Source organism: Diaphorina citri, unplaced genomic scaffold, assembly GCF_000475195.1.
Source record: "Diaphorina citri unplaced genomic scaffold, Diaci psyllid genome assembly version 1.1 scaffold4103, whole genome shotgun sequence".
In the NCBI taxonomy this organism is placed as follows: Eukaryota; Metazoa; Arthropoda; class Insecta; order Hemiptera; family Psyllidae; genus Diaphorina; species Diaphorina citri.
In genome coordinates this window covers 5834-16297 of record NW_007381502.1, presented here as the reverse complement: position 1 = coordinate 16297, position 10464 = coordinate 5834, and the positions used below count along the sequence as shown (strand labels likewise).

At 37.9% G+C, this 10464-nt stretch overlaps 1 long non-coding RNA gene across 1 annotated transcript; it reads left to right on the top strand.

Annotated features, from left to right (window-relative positions):
- The first annotated feature begins 7035 nt into the window (after window positions 1-7035).
- LOC113472157 lies at window positions 7036-7674 on the top strand. The gene is made up of 2 exons (XR_003394591.1): window positions 7036-7132; window positions 7320-7674. It is a non-coding gene; the product is annotated as an uncharacterized LOC113472157 (long non-coding RNA).
- The last annotated feature ends 2790 nt before the right edge of the window (window positions 7675-10464 follow it).

Below are 10464 nucleotides of genomic sequence, written 5' to 3'. Positions count from 1 at the left end.
GGAAAAAAAAAAAAAAAAAATTTTTTTTTTTTTTTTTTTTTTTTTTTCACAGTCATGTCCAGAACAAAATTTGCTATCCAAAAATGTAGACTCCCGAAAAAGGGGGTAAGTGACGTTACACCCTTTTTCCAGATCACGCCTCAATTGAACCTCGAAAGCTCTCTCTCTCTCTCTGGTTACCTGGAGTTGTAGGTCGGCTGGCAGATAGCTTATGGTGCTACTGACACCACTGGAGCCTTCCCATTTCTTGAAGTACATGGACGGGATTCGAATCTCCGCCGGGAACTCCTTGTTGTCCAAGGTGGGGGCTTTGGTACTGATGATATTGTTCGCCAAATCACACAGGGCGCGCATTTTCTGAAACCGAACATTTGCAACTTGTAACCAATCTTTTTTTATAATTATTTGTAATAACAATTTTACAACACATTTGTTTTTAGAGTCTGTTCTTTTTTCCTTCTACAACAAAATCCCTCGTATGAAGAAGTTGTTCATAAAAAAATCTCTCTGATAGAAAAAAAATCCTCTATTGAAGAAGGTTTTCAGCAAAAATCTCTTCTAGGAAGAATTTTTTCCAGTAAATATTTTTTATAGCCGAAATTTTTTCAGCAAAAAATCCCTCCCATGTCGAAATTTTTCAGCAAATAATTACGTTCCTTTTGCAGAAGTTTTTCAGCAATCATTATAGCCGAAATTTTTTCAGCAAAAAATCCCTCCCATGTCGAAATTTTTCAGCAAATAATTACGTTCCTTTTGTGCAAAGGGCACGTATAAAATTTTAGAATTTTATAAGAACATAGTTAAATGCTTATTGATTCTCGGGCAGCGAACTAAAATTTCAGCTAGACAACCAATAAGTTTCGAGAATACACTATATCATATTCAAGTTATCTCCCGCGGCTGTTCTACTACCTAACCTCTTCTGGGCTTTCAACTCCAAGCAACGAGTGTCCATGACAAAGTAAGTCTAATTTTCTATCTAGTGTGCTAAGGGCACGTATAAAATTTTAGAATTTTATAAGAACATAGTTAAATGCTTATTGATTCTCGGGCAGCGAACTAAAATTTCAGCTAGATAACCAATAAGTTTCGAGAATACACTATATCATATTCAAGTTAACTACATACCTTATATTGATCCTGAATGCTGATGTTCAATGAAGAGTGTTCTGAAGTGACTAGTGCACATTGAGCTTTGAATTTATAATCCACATCAGTTTCCACATTGTGTCTAACTCTGTCTAGAATAATCTTGCAGGATAACTCCAGACTGGATTTCTTCTGGACATCGAGGATCATTGTGTCCTGAAAGGAGAGTAAAACAAGAAAGTAGGATGGATGATGTATTCCAAAAGAGGTAAGAAAATTAGAGAACATTTTGGCAACTACCACCTATAGGTTATTTTCTGTATTAATTGAAACTGATTTTATTTGGCTTAGCATATGGTCATGATTGTGTCTAACTCTGTCTAGAATAATCTTGCAGGATAACTCCAGACTGGATTTCTTCTGGACATCGAGGATCATTGTGTCCTGAAAGAAGAGTAAAACAAGAAAGTAGGATGTATGATGTATTCCAAAAGAGGTAAGAAAATTAGAGAACATTTTGGCAACTACCACCTATAGGTGATTTTCTGTATTAATTGAAACTGATTTTATTTGGCTTAGCATATGGTCATTAATTCGAAATGGAACTGAAATTTTATTCTGTTTCTTACCTTCTTCTTTATGATATATCCTGCTAAGTTCTTTTCACTCGAGAAGATTTGTTGGTTCCGTTTTACAATGTCTTTGAAAAAGTAAGGTGATGCATCCAGGAGAATAATAGTTACAGTGTCTCCCTTCTTCTCCATATACTCGCCTAACTTGAGGGCATAAATTCCGCCCCAACTTTCTGTCACTAATGTGTAAGGACCTCGAGGCTGAATTTGCTTCAAGTTCTGTGGAAAATAAAAAAATGACGAAAACACTATACCTACTAAGTGTGTGGGATGCTTTAAATTTTCGGAGACTGGAATACAGTAGAGGAGAAAAATGAATACTTTCTGTCACTAATGTGTAAGGACCTCGAGGCTGAATTTGCTTCAAGTTCTGTGGAAAATAAAAAATGACGAAAACACTATACCTACTAAGTGTGTGGGATGCTCCAAATTTTCGGAGACTGGAATACAGTAGAGCTCGAGGGGGTTCCCCTTACGACCCCCAAAGTTCCAATGGATGAAAGTACGTATTTACGTATATACCTGATCGATAAATCAACTTTTTGATTTACCTACCTTGTAGAGATGGGCGACAATATCATCCATAGACCAGCCAGCAGGAATATGGGCCAGATATGAAGGATACATGCACTTCTTAATGAAACTCTTCATGCTGGTCAGAGAAAGTCCAGGGAAGAAGAAAACAGGCTGCACATCTTTCACATAGCGTTTCCATAAGGATTGGGATAACTCCTCTACAAAGGTAGGTGAATCAATTTGAGATATTTCAGCATACAGGTCATATCCATCTTGAAGATTCTGTAGAGGTAGGTGTGCGTCTAGTAACTGTTGAGGCTGAAGGTTAGTGAAAATCTCGTTGTAAATGTGACAATAAAAAATGTAAGTAAAAACATACTGTCCAATAGCTTCCAACAAGAATTCAACATTGTCGACGGATGATGAACGGTTAGTCAGTGCAATATTAATTGTCTCAGGACCAAGCGATTTTTTCACAATTGGTTGCAGTAAACCATGAGGAGCTATTTCAATCACGATCGCATTTGGGGGAATGTGTTGGGCACCCTCTTCTAAGTATACCTGTCGAAAGAAAACAACATGATTGGTTAGTTACTTTGGTTATGGCGGATGTAACCTTGAAATGTTTGAGTAATTGAGTACATGACGAAAAATAATTTAGCTGCACCTACTATAACTTTTATATCGGAAAAATAGATTAGGTGACCCTCCTAATTCACGGTCAAAACATCCAATTAGCATACTCATCCGTTCTCTCAATTTTGAGACTGTTAGGGTAATAGGCATTGATAAGGACATACACTCTCATTTTTATGTGCATAAATGCATTACAAATGATTTTCATTACACGTGCAACAGCTATGACAAATGAGCGTATATTTATAGCTCGTGGGACGGTATTACTGTAATACAGTTCATATGTCAATGTATGCATCTATGTGATTACAATGTCAATGTCAAGTCGAAACTGTCATTGCATAGATGCATACATAGGTAGTGTAATTGTCCAACGTTTCGCCCAATCATGTCTCACCGTAGAAAGAAGGTTGTTGGTGAAATATTCAGCGCTTGCATATTTGGCTAGGTCAGAGCCCCAGTCCTTTTCTTCGAGAGAAGTGCTGATCCACTTTGATGATCTCTCTTTGGGTTGGATGGAAGAGCTCCTTCAGAAGAAGTAATCCCATGAAAAAGTAATCCCAAAATATCACAAAATTAGGAAAACTTTGAAAGCTCCCTGTACTAGGTTGTGTGCCTATACCTTGTACTAGGAGCTCTTATGTTTCACTAACCATACTCGTAATCTTTGTTCGTCTAATATAGACGAACAAAGTTGTAATCTTGTCAGATTGTTTGAACTGCCCTTATTTCGGATTGACTGTCTGAAACTCTGTCCATCATTGGTACCGTTGTTTCATTACAAAGTTTCATCAGTAAATGGTTTCTTCAAATTAAATTGATCCCAAGGACAAGAAGAACCTAGACCCTTGACAAATGTGCCTGAAGGCATGTGATGAAGGCATCCAATCCACCGACCTAACTACCTAGAAATGAGTAGGTAAACTCAATGACCGAAACTTACCATGGAAATCAAAGTACGCTGAGATCCGATTGGCGTGCATTGTCCGCGCGATTCCCACAAGAATTGGAAACTGAGTGCCATTGACGAACGCTGTCGTGGCGTTCCGCATTTCGTCATCGCTTACACTGGTATGCATGTAGCAGCCCACGTTACTACCTCGAACCTCGGCCGGTGAGTATCCTGTCAGATGGAGAGGAAGGATTAATCACAAGCTTGGCGGTATTTTGACCGCTTTTGGACAGATTTCGACCGTTTTTTGGCGGTTTTCAGCTCGAAGTCACCTTTCTAGGTGGTAAAACTCATCCTTGTCAAGCTGAGTGATAGTCATAGACATAGAACAATATATCCTACACAGTGGAATGGAAATTTAAGAGGAAAATATTTTAAACATACCTTCAACGAAGTCACCTTTCTAGGTGGTAAAACTCATCCTTGTCAAGCTGAGTGATAGTCATAGACATAGAACAATATATCCTACACAGTGGAATAGAAATTTAAGAGGAAAATATTTTAAACATACCTTCAATTTTTCATCGATCACAGCATTGGGTTTCTCAACATTGACTGTGGGAGCAATCACTCCCATTCTGAAGGCCAGGATAGCTTTGACCAAGGCAACAAAACCTGCAGCGCCCTCACTGTATCCAGTGTTACCAATAACAGAACCAATTGGCAAAGGATCAGTTCGTCCTTCACCGAATACTTTACGAATAATGTTCAGCTCTTGCGTGTCCAAATTCTGTGGAAAGAAATTTGTTAAATATTGTCAATAAATTGTCATTAATGTTGTGTGTCATTCCAGATCAAACTTTTAGGAATACTTCCAACTAGACCACATAAAATTCAATATTCACCTACTCTTTCCCTTACATCTCTAAAGGCTTTGGCAAAATTTTGAAATAATAATTACCTTGTTAGCCCAGCTTCCCGTTTCCAAATAGCCGATGTCACTTGGTTTCAGGCCACATTCCCGATATGTATCTTCCAGGAGTTTGATTATGAATTTCTCGTCTCGGGACTGAAAAGTTCCCAGATGGTCTCCAAAGTAGCGCACTCCTACATTTACTATTTGACCGTAGCTCCTCCTCGCGTCTGATTCTCTTTGAATGAAAAATACAACGGTGGAATCTGCGCGTATGTATCCGTTAGCTGAAAAGTTTTCAAATGGATCAATGTAGAGAGCTTACATCAACATGAACTTTGTCAGCATGAATGATGAAATGATCTCAGAGATGATACTAAAATATTATTTATTTAACATATTTAAAAAAAAAAAAACTCTTTGAATGATCAAATGGTGTGCTCTAATAATTTTTACGTGTTTTAATGTCTTACCATTTTCATCCAGAGGTCGACTAACGGGATCATTGGTGAGGAGACCCAAAGCTTGGAATTGTAAGGACGGATGAGGATTTATACAAAGGCTGCTGCTGCCCACTAAAGCACCTTCTTGTTTGCCTGAAGCCACTTCTTCACAGGCCAACTTCAATGAATTGAATACACTATCGAATGACCCTTGATGCGATACACTGGGACCTGAAATTCAATGCCTTCAGGATAGATTGCTCACATTGAAAGGAGAGATTATATAGTGGTTGGATGGAAGAGCTCCTTCAGAAGAAGTAATCCCATGAAAAAGTAATCCCAAAATATCACAAAATTAGGAAAACTTTGAAAGCTCCTTGTACTAGGTTGTGTACCTATACCTTGTACTAGGAGTAAAAGTTAGGGTAAAAGAACACTCAAATAAGCATCATTCAATAGGATAAGGAAAGTCGTGTGATGTTCACACCAGATTTTTCTTTATTTTTTGGAAAATATTACTGCTAAGGTCTTATCGTCCCGAAAGCGGAGAGAGAAGGAAGACTGAATGAGAGAAAGCCAGCCGTTCCGAGAACTAACCTTATCCGTTCAGGTTAATATCCACCCCGGGCGGGAATCGAACCCACGACCTATCGCTTAAAAGGCAGACGTACTACCCTCCAATCTAACTAGGCTGGGATGATGGAAAATATAATGTTTCGTCTCCCAGTCAAAGACCAAGGTAGGTACCTATTCTAGATCAGCCATTCTTATGGGCTGCGTACCTCAAGTGGTCCGCGAGACATACATTAATTACATATAAATAAAAGTGATCTACAAAACATCTGAAATGGTTTTAGGGGGGGAGGAGAGGAATAAAAAACACATTTTCAGTGTCCCATTTAAAAGATTCAACCAATTGATTTCATTGTTCTCATTGGATTTCTGAAGATAGTAGACCGGAATTTTCAAAAAGTTTGGCGCTGTATTTCAAAATTGTTTCAGAAATCCAGTTAACATTTTTTATAGAAGACCTGTTGTTGGCTATTAGGTAGGCAGCTACACCTAACACGTGACCAAGAAAAAAAAAAAAAAAAATGCGAATAACAGTTGCCTAGGTTTTTCAAATGTCCATGACCTAATATTGACTTAGGTACCTATTAGTCATAATTATTACTAGGAACTAGGTACAATCGTGACCATGTTTGCCCCCATTGTTTAGGGAAAACTACCTACCTACCTACCTATAGTAAAAGTAAAGTATAACATACTAACTTATTTTGTATTTACGGACGGAAGCCGGATGATATTGCACACATATATCGTCTTGACATGATAAATACATTTTTGTGCAATTTTTTGCATTTACAGAGCACTTTTTGCATTTGTATAGGTGTTTTCCTTATCCGTATTTGCATATCTACCAAACGGGACCTTTAATTTAATCTAGCCATTTCTTTATGCATGTAGCAGCCCACGTTACTACCTCGAACCTCGGCCGGTGAGTATCCTGTCAGATGGAGAGGAAGGATTAATCACAAAGGAAGTAGTTTAGTGAACTGTAGAACTCAGTGAAGCTCAAATCGGACAAGAAGAAATTATGCTAAGAAGAAAGAAGATCTGCGAAAGAATTGATTGTCTCGGACTTGATCTGTTTCCTCCTCAGTCGACCAAACTGTAGCTATTTTACTAAAATTTTAGACGAGGAGGACTCAGCTCAAAGTTTATTGAGAAATGGAATTGTTCTAAGGTCTAAGGAATAAAATAAACAATCCTATCCATTCAGAAAAGGGAGTCTCTCTCAGAAAAGAATTAGTAAATTTAGAGTGGATTAACATATTGTTACTAGACATGTACGAGAGAATCACTCGTATATTCGTAGAGAATCAACAGTAATCAACAGTAAGATTCGTAGAGAACTTGTATAGCAGTGGCCTTGTACAAGAAGAAGACAGTTTACATTTCCGTCAGCTCTGAAGAAGGAAGGCAAATTTTGTTGAAGAGATTTCCCAATGTAAGTATGTTCACAAAATGTTTCAGCTCTTCCGATATTACTTGCAGCGGTAAATAAAATCCACGACTACATCAACAAGAGAGTGTTCCTATTACACATGACACAATTTTTCTTCGAATAACAATTGGTAACGGGCTAACATAATAAAATTATGTAGGTACTAATTATCGTCACTCCACTGTTGCAGATGTTCAAAACTATGTCGACTATCTTGATGACCAACAAGCATTCCCTGTTTGAATTCTCATCAGACAAAGAAGTAGTCACAGCTTTGTCAATGATAATGTCGCTTATACATGATGGTAAGACGTCTGTGTCCCGACTAGGAGATTGTTCAAAGTCCATGACGACCGGATCCAGATACTTTAGTTCACTGGTTCGATTCCTCGGTTCTTTAGAAAATGCTCCAATTCGGTGTACAGTCCCGTGTACTTCTACGATACTTACTTACCGATCTGAATAGACTCTTTTAAAATCTCATGACCTAAAGTCCTATAGGTTGGTACCTTTTAAATATTGACGATGATAATAAAATAAAATAAGGGTTAGGTGGTAGAGAACGCCTAAGGCGTTAACCTCGCCTAGTGGTTGCCTTCCACTCAAGAGTCTATTATTATTATTATTATTAGTAAGTAATATCTGGCTGGGGGCCTCTGTCTGGCTGGGACCTTAAACAGGGAACGGACCAGTGTCTTGCTGTAGGACTATAAGTAGGGATCAGAGCAGCCAAACCCTAACCAGCCTGGCTGGCTGTAAGTTACAAAAGGTTTATCATGCTTCAAAGGAAAAGCACAGGTCCTCATGATGGTTGACTGCGGTTCGGTACGGGCCAAGTAATCTTGGCTAGAGACCGTCAAACTCCCTCGGTGCAGCTACGCCGCTACAACAGCAGCAACACCACCAACAACAACAATAACAACATCAGAGGTCTACAATCGTTTCAACATGACTATCCATTTCAACAACAACAACAACAACAACAACAACAACAACAACAACAACAACAACAACAACAACATCAGAGGTCTACAATCGTTTCAACATGAACCTGTAGTTCCGGACCTAAATTATCATCAACTAACCTGCGTCCATGATGCATGAGTAACCTTCCTTTAGCAAACTCTTGGCCGTTCGGTCCATTGTGTTGGCCAAATTAAAATTGATGGACAAAAAGGTGTGATCAAAATCAAACCCTGTCTTGATCCGACCCAAATGGGATGGTACTTTGAATTCGCCTGCAAATGACGAATGGAGAAAATCATAATTAATATACATAGGTATTTAATGGATAAATTTGTGTCACCCAAGAAAAAGCTGCGTCCATGATGCATGAGTAACCTTCCTTTAGCAAACTCTTGGCCGTTCGGTCCATTGTGTTGGCCAAATTAAAATTGATGGACAAGAAGGTGTGATCAAAATCAAACCCTGTCTTGATCCGACCCAAATGGGATGGTACTTTGAATTCGCCTGCAAATGACGAGTGGAGAAAATCATAATTAATATATTCAATGGGTAAATTTGTGTCACCCAAGAAAAAGAAAAAAAAAGATCAAGTGACCTCCAGTGATTTTCGCATCCTTTTTCGTGCAAATATTGTGGGGGAACGCAAATGTATGCTGTATATTTTATACGGAAAAAAAGGGGGAAAGCCTACCTATACACATGCTCTTTTATTTATTTATTTATTTATTGTCACCTATTTTTCCATTTCTTTATTATTAATAATATTTTAGAATCTTACCCCTCCAGTCTCCAAGATCTGTTATCAAGTTGGTTTTCTCGTACAGAGCTTGCTTGAACTCTTCTAAACCTTCACACATGCATTTTCCATAGTTTGATGCATTAATTTGGGCCAAAACTTGAAAAAAGTGAAATATGGAAGATTTTATTTGATTTGGGAGTTTTCGAAGTTGCTGAATCCAAATATGATAACTGTTTTTCTTGGTTGTTTCGAAAAAGGGGTTTTTTTCCATGTACATTAGATGCATGTGGTCTGTGTGTTTAAACAAATTCAAACTCCTCCTGTAGTGTTAGTTATCTTGTTTTGTGTTTTTCTTGGTTGTTTCGAAAAAGGGTTTTTTTCCATGTACATTAGATGCATGTGGCCTGTGTGTTTAAACAAATTCAAACTCCTCCTGTAGTGTTAGTTATCTGTTTTGTGTTGTGTAAATAATTAACGTGTCATTTTCGACCTATATGTCCTGGTGTTGCAGACACAAGTAGTTCTTCCTGGCAGCTGTACCAGGAGTGGTGTGCTCTCCCCGAGAACATCAAGGACACGTGGATTCAAGCGGGACAATTCCTCAAGGCTTGCTCCACCGTTAAGACCTTCAGTAAAAAAGTAAGTCTGACCTTGCTGAAAAAAAAAAGTGTTGTTACTAAAAACTGACCGTCAAAAATTTCACCCATTTACATTACTTCCTATAGCTAGGATAAGGAAAGTAAAGAAATGGAAATAATATTACAACTCATAGTGTAAAGTGTCTATGTATTTTGTTGAAGCAAAGTTCTTACAAATGTCCACCTTGAAATGATGCAACTAAGTTCTTACGTTGCTACTGCTACTTGAAGGGACCCCAGATCAGGAATCCAACCTTTTACCTTTGAGCTACTGGGGTTATTGTAATAGTAAACTAAGGTTGCAATCTCAGATTAGACATGGACCTTTCTTTTAAGCTATGACATATTAGGATTTGACAATACAGTTCACTGATTCATATAAGCTTAACCCAGCTTTCGGGGCTGTTTGCCCCTACTTCTAAGCCTCAGAGTGTCTTTTTACCTTATCCTATAGGAAGGAAAGTAATGTTATCAGGTCAAATTTTTGGTGAATTATGTTAGGTTCTCTGATTACTTTAATATTTTTAAATTATAAGTACCTTTATGAAGCACTAAAACATTGGTATGACATTTCTTTTTCTTTCCAGTTTGTCAATGATTCATTATTCAATGATGATGATGAGTTGAGTCTCACCAAAGCAATTCCACCAAATTCTCCTGTTCCCAATGTAAGTAGATATAGAATAGAATATACCTTGTTTATCCTGCTCGAATGGGACTTAGAAGTCCCTTTACCCCAACAGTCTCTTGTATTTCATGGGTTTAATACATAAATGTTTACAGCAGAAGAAAGGCTTGATTATAAAAAATGTTTGTCAAAGAAGATCACCCCAAGACATCATTCGTAATAAAGGTAGCTATTTTTTCCTGTACAATAAAGGTAGAAACACACTACCCTCACGTCTCACGTCACGTCACTTAATCTCATGGGGAGTCAGAAAGATGTAGTTCAAAGTTTTCCCATAATATGGTTGGTAATTTCGTTCTGGACA